The 12,882-nt window shown below is 43.1% G+C and overlaps 1 protein-coding gene across 1 annotated transcript in view; it reads right to left on the bottom strand.

The window, feature by feature from the left end:
- Positions 1–12,882, bottom strand: part of tws (protein phosphatase 2 regulatory subunit tws) — a 66,344-nt gene that overhangs the window by 50,028 nt on the left and 3,434 nt on the right. The gene's annotated exons all lie outside the window — the stretch shown is intronic.

The raw sequence follows: 12,882 nt of genomic DNA, 5'->3' as shown, positions 1-12,882 counted from the left end.
CTTTTAAGGATTATACTCCTGAAGGAATTTAAAGGGCGTTATACAAACAACAATATTAGTAGTGCAATATTCACTTTCTATATTCCCCTTATTAAGGGCGAGGCAAATACTGATGCCTCACCTATCCCACCAACACTTGGGTGACTGCGAGTGGTCCAAGTTGCAATTCGAAGCTGGTATGCTGGCGTACAGCCCCTGCCAATGAGGTTGTGCCTGGGATGCTTCATCAATGTTGGGCACATGCTTTTCGAGGTAGTCCTCTGACAAAGCTATACTAGTGCAACAAAGGAGCAATCACTTGAAGGGCAGGACACAGTAACAACTGCTGTCTTCTTTCCCCTTCCTAGCAATCCATGGCAGTTGTGAAAGGATGTGCATGTATGAGCAAGTAATTAATGGTGAGAAATGATTACCAGTGGCTGATATCTATGAGTTGCTGCCCCATATTTGCTGGCAGACAAATCCAAAAAATTGTGAGGAAGAGCTCTCGACTCAAAAACAGCAACAATGTTCACATTGTGGTTATTACTTCCATGTGCCACATATAACTACAAAACTTGGCCTAGATGTACCCAGCTCTATGCTCTACATGCAGGATTCATTTGCTCACCAAGCAAAAGGATGTTACAGGGCCTGTTAAATGCCCAACACTTATGTTCTTAAATGTTGATTTTCAGTTACTACGTACACAAGAAAGTTGTTTGCAGAAAACGTTGAGTTCTATGTGCGCCAGATCTGCCGGAAGAGGCACACAAGAAGAATTTCTAACCTTTTTCTTTTTCGCCATTTGCTTTATGGGCCAATCTGGTATTGCCTGTCGATCTCAAAGATTCAAAGGGATGTAGCCACAGGCATCATCATCACCGCACTACATTTCAGACTAAATTTCTCTACATCAAAGAAATTTGTTTTTCTCAAACATTGCTAAATGGGATGCAATATGTTAGAATGTGCTTGCAGGTCTGTGATGCTGATAAGCAGACCGGAACAGTGAAGCCATCATGAACTGCTGCAAATGACACACTATTAGTTGAAAACGTAAAATTGACATTCGCCCAAATTGTAGCGCGAAGCTATAAAGGAAACCCCTATAGGTTTCTCATAAAGAAAGTGTCACATTTGAAGAAAAATTCGTCCTGGTCTGGGATTCTAACATGGGACCAACGCCTTCTCAGGGTGGTTGCTCTACTTTCCAAGCTAACCAAGAGATCACACAGTGAGGGCAAATCAATCGACAACTTGAGGCTTTCTTTCTTAGAAACCCATATATCCTCTGTGGCTTTGCGTTATCATTCGGGTGGCTTTCAATTTATCCCTTTCATGTACTATTGGCGTCAAATAAAACATGAACAGCGGAGAGCATAATTGAAAGTACAGTGTGCATTGTCTAGTCATCACCATCGGCAGGCACACTCATCGTGTTTAAAGCACTGCATGATGATGCTCCTTTTTGTTTCTGTTCTGACTCTCTTATTTGAAAACAACAAAAAGAAAAGAAAACAGAAGCAAAACACAAGTTTCTGTGACTTGTGGTGATTACGGACAACACTGCATTGGTTTTCCCTACTCGGACTGTAGACCTTTCCATCAGGGCACAAGAACACCCATGTCTGGACTGTTGCGCGTGGGCACACATTCCACATGCTGCTGCCATCCGTAGTGCTTTTGGGGTGTTCATATGGACTCGTAACAGACGTAAGAGGCCATTATGGTAACACCCAGAGAGCTCTCATCGGCTGGAAAAGCTGGGGGAGAAATTCAAGGCACATAGCACAATAAGCATGTTGTGCCATGGTTTTAAAATTTTTACAATTAAGTTATTTTCTAAAGGTCGAACATTCAAAAGGATGAAAAAAAAAAACAAGGCTGCATGAAAAATGAGAATCTGAATCTGGCAACGAAAAATTTAGAGGGTAAACAAACCTAATATGCATGCCATGAAGTGTGCTTGCCAAGTGTGATGCTTTATACAGTCAAAAGCCTTTATAATGAAGTGCTCCGGAACTCCTAAATTTCTATGTTATACAGGTCTACTTCATTGTAAAGGTCGTGCATAGTGCCGCTCCCAATCGAGCAGGCTAAACACATTCCACAAAAAACATTTATTTAACAGGAATTCAAGGAGACTTTTAGTGAAACAAGTCGCTATTTATTTCGGTGCACACTCTAAATACGTCTGGGCAGCCAGCCTTATTGCATTAAGGTTTATAGCACGATATGTGGCGAATTAAAGGTGCGGATCGTTGAATGCTGCTTTCACCTCTCTTGCCATCAAAATTTTTGGTTTGTTTACGAAATTTTCACCACTGTTGCCTTGGTGACATTTGCATTTCTTTTGGTGCCGCCAGTCATCAGTTAGAATTACATCATCACGTCGTCATCAACTACGACGCATTTGTCAGCCATCGCACCCGCTGATTAGTTATAAGCGACGTAAGGGTTCCGCGATTCTTGTAGCAGGACTACTTTCGGCATCGGCACACTTATCAAGTGCGTCACTTGTACTGCTGTTAGTGCAATGCACACCTCGGTGACATCTGCGGAGGGCAGTGGCGGCATCGCTATGTTGCATTCTTGTAAAGCAACTAATCAGCCATCAGGGATGCTTAAGGCGAATAGTAAGTCGATGTTTAAATACTGTTCCAGAAACCTCACCTCGCAACGCTTGTTTCAGGCCAAGAAAAGACTTAGTTTACGAGAAAATTGCATCTGAACAGTCCGAATGCCTTTTTCGAAATTCAAATCTCCTGCCACCCACCCGGAGGAGTGATGACGCACACGCCATCACCACCCTTTGCTGCTGTCGGCAAGTAAAACCCCGCCCGACAGATGGCGGTACCGAGCCAAGACAGAGTAGTGGATTTCCCGCTGCAGCTGCTTTTTGGTCAAGTGGCGTGGACCGTTCGGGCACCCCACGACATCACATGAAAGTTGAATTATCTGCTACTTGCAGTTTGTGCGACTTCTGCGAGCCAGCAAAATCAGCACAGAACTACACGATAACGAAACTACTGAAACGCAAAATCGTGGGCAACGCAGAGTCTAGCGAAAATGAAACCCTTCGACCACCCGCATCGTTGTCAAGGGTAATTTCAATAAGTTCTTTTTTCTAAAGAATGAGATAGCACTGCACAAGTAGCATTTTATTTCCTCTTATAATACTAAACAAGTATGTTGTTTGCAGCGGATGGTTGAGTACTAGTGAAAGAATTTAACCGAGGAGTGCTTTCGTCATTGGACAAGTGCTTGAATGTCCCGGGGGAGTCTCTAACCATGTCCTGCATTTACCTTAATTTCTCGATTATTAAGGCTCTGTTTGCGATAATATTGACGCCTCCAGCGCTATCTCCAGCGCTAATCAATCACTTTAGCTTGACTTAATATTTGCCTTTAGTGTTCCTTTAACTTCCTTTGTTATACAGGAAAATTCATTGTAGAGATCTTCACACTACATACGAAAGATACGGATTTGCCTAGGGCATAATCAATCCTTTTTACAGGTCTTTTCTCTGTAGGGATGTGTGACTGCATTTGCATCTTGCTCTATTTAAGTAAATCTTTGCAATAGTTTTCCATATGTGTTAAAACAGCATTGAGAAGTTGGAACCAACATCACCAAACCTTTATTGCAACTGATTTCTTACCATGCATGTGCACAGAATACTGAGATATTCAGGCTTCGTATGAAAGCTGCATTCGCCAGTCAGAATGTAACAAAATAAAAAGTATAACTACCCTGTCTGTGAGGCTACTTGCACAAGTGCAGCCAGTGGAGGAATTTTTAGCACTAGGGCACCATGGCTACTTTCATGCTTTGGAGAACATCAGAGAGCGACATTTATCAAACGGTTGCAGCTCTCGAGGCTACAAGGCCATGGACAAATTCTGTCTGATATCTGCTTGTGCATCCCATGACACAGAAGTGTTTTCAATTTTTGTACATTAAAATATAACAATATGAGATTAGAGTCAAAACAACAATTGCAATGCGACTGCAATGCGATAAGCCTGCAATCTACTGAAAGAGCAAGGCAGTAACATGCTGTTGTCTACGGTGGCACCAAGGGAGGCACCTGCAAGTCTGAGCAATAGACACAGATTTAATTAATCTCAGAATGAAATTGACATCATAATGTCTTGTGCAGCTTATCATGCAAGGACACAATCAGTTCTGTGGCCAGCAGTTTTGTTGTGTAATCTCCGCATTTCTCCTGCGGAGTGTCATCTGTTTCACATAGCACTGATGAAATTCCCACCATTGATGAAATTCCCACCATTGATGGCAGTGCTGCTTGTACCATTCAACACTTGGTCATTTATTTTAGGCAACACCAGATTCCTACAGATTTTTTCGCGCTATGCTGGTTTTATAAAGATATGCTTAGACCCTATTTATTTCTCCCTGAAAAGCAACGTTCTAGAAAAAATAGTTGTCAAGTGGTGCAGTAACAATTGCAGCACTTGTCTCCAAGCTGCACCTTAAGGATGGACTTTATTTAGCAGCTACAAAAAAACACTAACTGGACATTGAAGCAATGCAACCTTGTTAACTTGTATGAAACTGCAAGTTCCGAGTAATAACTGAATAAAGGTGATCAAGCTAGGGTTATTTGTTACCACTGTTCAAGAGTGTCATGTGACCACTAACTAGAACCATTCGAGTTTTGTTAAAATATATGTTCCAAATGGCAGCACACTGGCATGAGGTGTAACACCAAGGAAAATAAATAACAGTTTGCAAATTTTGCAAAGTTTTTCTGGGGTGATTTTGTACTTTTTATAATCAGCCACTATTCACGATGCAAGAATTTGCGAGAAGTGACACTACAGTTCAGAGACACTTCGGAGCAACTTACTGATACCTTGGTTTGTCAAGGTAAAGTATGCTCTGCCCCAAAAAAACTAACTGTTGACGATTTTGGCAAGGCCCTGAATTCAGAAATTTTTTTGTGTAAAATTGGTTTATCTTATGTATTCACTAAAGGTGGTCCCCAATTTGAATGCCCTCCAAATGACCAAAATATAAAACAAGCAAACCAAGGGCTTTAGCTAAAGCATGTTTTTTTTTTTTATGTTGCTCTAGTTAGCAGAAAACGCTGCACAGAAACAGCAACTTCTCTTTACATATGTCGCAAGAGAAGGTTCCAGTCATCATTCACCAATACACCTACCGAGGACTCTCATCCATTCAAAGCTAAAAAAAATGTATACTTTTTTTTTTCATACATGTGATAGTGTAAAGTCTGTTTCACATGCAAGCGATTTTGGGCCAGAAACAGCATGGTGGCCGGCACCTTTCCGAACCTCCTTTCCCAAAAGAAGTTTTTCGAGCAATGCGTGCCTCTGCGATCACGATCAAAACATTTGGAAAAATTCATGAGCGGTGACAACGGCAACCAATGGCAGAGCGCCAGTGAGTAGCAACGTTAAGCTCACGTCACAGGGGCCTGGTCAAAACGTGGAGAACTCGCCCACTCGAGCAGATGGTTCTTGCGGACATTTGTAGCAGACGACATCCGCTGCCAGTTTGCAATGTCTCGCACTGTCTTCAACGAGCCGTTCATCTCTCAAGTTGTGCAGTGTACACTTGTGTGGGATGCTAAAATGAAGGATTTTTGCAACAAAGATAATAGGCGGGTTCTTTGAGAAGAAATTACGGCAGCTGAAGCTGAAGGTAGTCGTCGTCGTAAGTGATGCATACTTCCATAAAGTGAAAGTCGGCGTCGCGCGAATCGGCCATGTCCATTGGTGCCTCAGAAGTACTACTTGTTTCTGTTTGTAGTTTTCAAGTTCGAACCAAATTGCCCACACATGCGGGTTTCTTCTTTTTGCCTCTTTTTTTTTTTTTTTCCTCCAATGATAACCCCATATGCATGGGCCCGGACAAACGGGACAAAATGGCAACCATACTTTTCGTTTACAGCACAAGTAGGTGTTTTTTCTTTATAACTCTGAGCTAGCATGTTCGTAGTTTTGTTACGTCTTGTTTCTTCAGTCAAAAGGCTACATACCCCAATCTCTACAAGGGCCGCTGCCTTTCTACTCGGATGCCTAGAGGTGAAAAGTGATGCAAGGTTTTTTGAAAGTCGTCCATAGGCCTCTTGCACCCGGGTGGCCAAGATGGCGCCCGAACGCCTTGCGACATTAAAAAACAAGAGCCACTAGCAGACATGCACATGCTTCAAGCCCAAATTGCAGAAATATGAACCAACCCATCCCTTTGCATCTATATGGCAAATTCTGTGTGCGTGTACTTAGCAAGACTTAAGCTGTTGCTTATAAAGAGCTAAAAGTGAATAAAAAAGTTGTAGTAGTTGGACACACAGTACTTTTTATTTTCTGCAAGGTGTACAAGCGCGAACGAAAGTGCAGCACCAACTTAGTATGCCGATGAAACCCACAGCTCAAGCACAGCAAAACAGGGAAATGTGGAGTAAGGCGCCGCTTTTCAAGACCGGTGAAACTGGCTGCTCACATGCACTTTCCGCAAACAACGCTATGCATCACAGTGGCACGTATCGCGCCAAAACAGTGCACATGAAACGAAGCTGTGCCTGCGCGCCATGGTGCCACTCAGCCGCCGTGCCATCGCTTGCGTGTGAAACAGGCTTGACACCTCTAATGTTGCTTTGTTTGCGTAGTTACATCCCCTATGAGGATAGCAAGCGCCAAAAACTTGTGAACAGTAAATAAAATGCCAAACACTGCACCCTTTGGAACTGAATTAAACATCCACGTTGCAACAAACTATTCCCTGTATAGCTAAATCACATCACCTGGGCATTCTTGCAAATGAGAAAGGAAGCAGTGCCGTGATTACCCTGCCTGACTATGGCAGGAGCTCAGTAGTATTTCTTTCACCATTCAAAGAAAGCTGAAGGTTTTTTTCCCTCATGATGGTAGTGTAACTAGGGTTATCGTGGCTGCATTCCGCTTGAATGTGTACATCCATGAAGAAGCATATGGACCATGGCTGCTGCTGAAAAGCTGGATTTCTTGGCAGTCCAGATGCTTGGCTTGATATTGATGAACGTAAACATTTTATGAAGAGCTCCAGGCTGCAGGACCCAGAGTGTGCAAATTGTGATCATTATAGGTGTGCTCAAATAGTGGAATTTCTTACTCAAATTGAATACAAATATTCTAGCAAAATTATATGTGAATATCGAGTTGAGTCTGCCCACTAAAAACAGAGGATTACTTAGTTACTCAATACATGCATGTCATAATTATTGGACGCATAGTCAACTAAGGACATTGTAAATGACAAACAAGCACTTTTAGTTATGTGGAGCACCTTGATAACAGTAATGAAACAAGGGAACAGCACATCATCAGATGCACGAGGTTGTTGTGTTCTTTGAAGGATAGAAGGCCTTCGATAATTTATCACATGACTACATACTCGACACGATCTCCAGCCTCGACCTCAGCACGAGACTCTATGCTTATACAAAATTGTTCCAGAGCGACAGAATGGCCACCCTCCGTCTAGGGGAAATTAGGTCCCAGAAACACAAACTCAGCGGCAAAGGCACCCCGCAAGGTTCTGTCCTCTCTCCGACACTTTTTAACCTTGCGCTAGCTGGCCTAGGCAAGAGACTCGATCAAATTGAGAACGTCAAATACACCATATACGCAGATGACGTTATGCTCCAGATCCCCAGAGGTAGCCTGGGATCAATTGAAAACACTCTACAGCAAGCGATCGATGCGATCAAGGAATACCTCGCTCCCACGGGCCTGCATTGTTCGCCTGCGAAGTCTGAGCTCCTCGTCTACACACCATCGAGAAGCGGTCCCAAGCCAAAGAGTGAAATCAGAGACAGACACGCCATTACTCTCAGAACAAAAGACGGAGGAACCATTCCACACATCAGCAAAATCAAGAGTCGTCGGGATGCTCATTGAGAGCAAAGGCTCTAACGCAGCGACAGTGGAGAAGATCGTAACAAAGTTGAATAATGCCTTGAATCTCGTATGACGCGTAGCAAACAGACAACACGGCCTCAAGGAAGAAAATCTCTTCAGGCTAGCTAGCACACACCTTTGCGCTATGCTACTTCACGTACGAGGCGGCCACGCACAGATGGAAGGTAGCGGAGAAGGACAAACTCGATGTTCAACTGAGGATGCTAGTCAAACTAGCGCTGGGAATCCCCAAGAACACTGAGACAGAGCTCCTGCTGCAACTGGGTGTACACAATACACTTAAAGAGGTCGCCGAAGCTCAAGGACAGGCTCAATTGACAAGACTCTCTGGAACCAAACCGGGTAGAGAAATCCTAGCCAAACTAGGTCATGACACCACAGCAATCCAGAATCTATACAAAAGCATTCCGACAGACACATGCAACTCCTATATGGTTCCCCCACTCCCGCAGAACATGAACCACGCGCACCATCAACCCAGAAGGCTGGCACGCGGATTGTTCATCCTGCGCGAAATACGCGATAAGAAGATGCTAGCCTGTTTCGTAGATGCGGCACAGTACCCGTCCAGGAAGGCCTTTGTTGCCACCACGATCAATAAGCAAGGTCAAGTCACAAACGCCCTCACAGTCAAGACCCACAAGTCTGAAATAGCAGAACAGGTCGCCATCGCACTCGCGCTCACAGATCTGACCACCACCCACATCTACAGCGATTCACACTCGGCCGTCAAAGCCTTTCAGAAAGGAGCCGTTGCAAGACAAGCACTATAAATAATCAATAGATCCGCACCACTGCAGCATCACACCATCTGCTGGTTCCCGGCACACCTCAGAGAGATCGAGGACGCCCCTCCCTATCTCAACAAGATGGCTCACAGAAGCGCGCGAGACCTAATCCTCCGTGACGCCACCTATTCTGGTCGTGACCATCCCAGCGAGAATCAGGACCCTCCCTCAACATATAACGAGATCACAAAGCACTTCTATCTGGTCGGCAGAATATACAGCACACCTCACAATAAGCTCACCAGGCCTCAAGCCCTCACGTTCAGAATGCTACAAACCAACACGTACCCCACGTAGAACAGACTACATCACTACATGTCTGACTTATACACAACATCATATTGCGAAAATTGCCATAGCACACTAGACGTGTATCACTTGCTCTGGCCGTGTGGTCGTACTCACGCAAACATGAATCAAGACTCCATCAGGCTACAAGAAGCATTACACAGCACGGATCTGGCGGAGCAGCTCTGGGCCATCAAGCGAGCCCACGATGCGGCCAGGGAGTTACAATTTCCGGTCCCAACGTGGGAGTAGCCTGCTCTATGGGGCCTTGCGCCCCATAGCTCCCAGGACCTTTCATTGAAGTTATTCCATCCATCCATCCATCCATCCAGAAGTATAATAGTATAGCACTTCGCATTGCTTTAAGGGTATGAAAGTCCTGTGAGGCAGGCCAGATAGTGAATGCTATAGCCTAAATTGGAAGGACAAATTTGTACGTAGGATGCCTGAAGTGAGGCTTTCTAAGTGAATGACTGCAAATTCTTAGGCACAAGTTATCTGCACTCTAAATTCACAAAGAAAGTGATGCCTCTGTTGAACAATTGTGGCTCTCCTGCAGCAGAAACATCTGGAACAGTTTCCACTTGCATTAGTATTTCTCCCTCAAGGGTACAAAGTGTTGTTCAGACTAGAAACGAATAGCAAGGCTAATTCAATTCATAAGTGAAATTTCGGATATTCACAAACCCTTAGATTGTTATATGTTATTATATTGTAGGAAGACTCATATCCATGTAACAAGCTGTATAATAGATCCATTAATTGGCAGTTGTCCACCACAGGATAGTTACCGTAAATGTAGAAGGGGAAGTGAGAGGGTTTCTCATTTTCAGTGCTAAGCAGGCCCATTTATTTCACACTTTTTCACTGTAAAAAAATTCAGTGCCCTTCCGCTCTGTGAAGAAGGATGACCAGCGAAGCTGTGAATGTGGCCCCTTAATGGTGCACTGCACCTTCGCTGCAGGTCGGCCCGGTATTGCACTCTCTTCGGGATCGGCCCAAGTACGAAAAATTGTTGGTCTATGTCCATGGAGACGATATACGCGAGAACCTAGCCAAAAACAGCTTCACTGGGGAAAAACATGGCCTTGAGAATGCACTGCAATGTGCCTTATTGACAGCTCAGAATTTGTTACAAATGCAAAGATGCCAGTCAATTTGAAGCCGCTGTTTTCACAATAGACTTGGCTTTGATGCAATTAATCTCCAAAGCAAGCCATTATGTCTGCTATCTACATGAGTCCTCTCTCACCATTACTGCAAACACGCCATTTATAGTTTTCTTGCTTGCTCCAACATTCCTTTCATTCATTTCTTTACCAAAGGCATGTCTTTCAGTGAGTATGTTTGTCCATAAAACATGCCATATGCATGGAATTTGAAGTCATCTTAAAATTGTTATTTTCTGCTGTGCACTCATCATCTACTCAACATGAACCGAAACTGTGAGAAAGCTTGCATAGCCCACAGAGTTCACAAATATAAATCACTGATCGAAACCCAACATGCCCCCAGAGTGAGAGAATTCGGGGAAGTAGTGGACCATAATAAATACAATAGCAGCATCACACATACGCCTCTTCACGTCGCTCTAAAATTTGAAGTCAATATTGTTCACATACATGATATGCTGCCCATACAAAAATTGGTCAAGCATCTGAGCCCACCTTCAGTGAAAGTGCCAAAGTAAATGTTGCATGGTAGTATTTCCTTATTGCATAGAGGAAAGCTTAAGTTGCTGTTTGATAAACCTATGTGATGATAATGGTCCATCTAGGTAAGGTCTGAGCCTTCTAGACAGAGTAAGGAAGCTGATATTCTGCAGAGCGAGCCATTCTGAAGAGACTAGCCAAGGTAATTAGATATGACAATTAGTTGGAAAGAGCAGTGAACTTTGTATATAATATAGGAATAAAAGCTACAGTAAATCAACCACTTTCATTCTCTGTGAAAAATTCTCTGTTTGCACAATGCAGGAAATGAAGCTGAACATGTGCCGTCTGGTCACAAAACAAATGAAGCAATGTAACACTTATGAGCATCAGTACGTCCCAGTAATAAGTCTCCCCAAATATGTATTATTCCAAATTATCATAGAGTGTCAGAGCACACAGTTTTACTACAGAGTGTTCCCCAGCAGCTACGATAACAGTTGTAACAGTTGAGTAGCTTCAGGGTGGAAGTCTTGAAAACATTCCTGATGAATGGTTAACCAACACAGATTTGAGCATAAAAGCGGAATAGAAGCTTGTAAAGAGTTATATATATATATATATATATACATAGACAGCGTTCAGCATTTTCACTTTAATAATAAAAAAAGTAAGCAAAATTTTATTTGTGGAATTTAGGCAAATGGTCGGTGAAAACTAATTTACCATTGAGATGAGACTGCGATCGGCCTGTAGTTGTGAGCCTACATGTGCACCGAAGCAAGGAACCTGGCGAAGTCAAAATTGCACACCAGCCTGCCACCTACACAATCTTTAGTTTTTTTCATATACTTGCACCCATTTTACCTGGCGCAGGTACAGCACAGGGGTCGGGAGAGCCCTAGCTGTGGCCCTTGCAGTCTTTGCGCTGCAGCCACTATGATGGATGAACCGGGTAAGTTCACCGATTCTAACGCAGTGTTTTATCTACCTGGTCAGTTTCTCATTGCTATTCATTGGAGCTCTGTGCCCACGCGATGTCACAAATAAAGTATAATTCTATTTGCATTAGAATGCTCCGCTTTATGACACCATCCTACTTGGACCGAAATTTTCCTTGCCAAGCCCGGCGTGACGAAAGCAGTGACGTCAACATCATCGCGGCTTACTCAGGAGTGTCCCCCATTATATTCTATGGCAGTCGGGCAAGGTAGCATAATGTCACGGATCAAAATGCACCGGCCTTGTGCTATCTAGGAGGTGTTGGCCAAGCGTCTCGACATGCTCGCTTGCCCACGAGGTGTTCAGAACTTGAAGGACCGCCCAGCAGCATTCAATTAGACATTAATGCTTTCACATTCCCAACTTATAAGAAGTGCTTAGGTGTCCTCAGATTTTATATTAGAAATTTAATTTTATAAATATTTCATAACTTCAAAATTCACCCCCCATTCCAGGTGCTACTATATGCCTATGACTGGTTTCAATGAAGCAAACTGCATGACTGTACCAGTACAGTCTGTCCTTGATATAACAAACATGAATAAAACAAATCAAATCTAAAATGTTCTGGCCAATATTGACACGTAACAAATATATGCTTATAATGATTATCGCATCTAACAAAGGTATTTTTGTGTTGAATGTGACTGTTATAACAAGGTTCGGCTCTACTGATAATCTCAACATCATGCTTTTCTTTTCCTTTTCTCTGCTTTAACTCAAATTTTGCAGACTTTTTTGGTGTTTATTGCCACATTCTTCCGAGACCAGAAGGCAGCTGCAGCTAAGGGCATAATAACTTTCGAAGTAAATTCTTATGCCTGTCTGGTATGAAGATTAATATATGGAGAAGACTAAGGTAATGTTCAATAGCCTGGCAAGGGAACGAGAATTTGATTGGCAGCCAGCCCCTAAAATCTGTGCAAGAGTATGTTTATCTAGGCCAATTAGTCAAAGGGAACCCTAATCATAAGAAGGAAAGTTACATTAAGATGGGTTGTAACACACAACCAAGTAATGACCGGCAGCTTACCACTACCCTTGAAAAGAAATGTGTACAATCATGGCATTCTACTAGTAATGACATATGGGGCAGAAAGAGATGAAGAAGCTTGAGAAGTTAAGGACTGCACAATGAGCAATGGAACAAAAAATTATAGATGTAAAATCAAGAGAAAGGAAGACAATAGTATGGATTATAGAATAAATGGGGGTAGTCA

Source organism: Dermacentor albipictus, chromosome 1, assembly GCF_038994185.2.
Source record: "Dermacentor albipictus isolate Rhodes 1998 colony chromosome 1, USDA_Dalb.pri_finalv2, whole genome shotgun sequence".
NCBI lineage: Eukaryota > Metazoa > Arthropoda > Arachnida > Ixodida > Ixodidae > Dermacentor > Dermacentor albipictus.
This window is presented reverse-complemented; position numbering and strand designations above follow the sequence as displayed.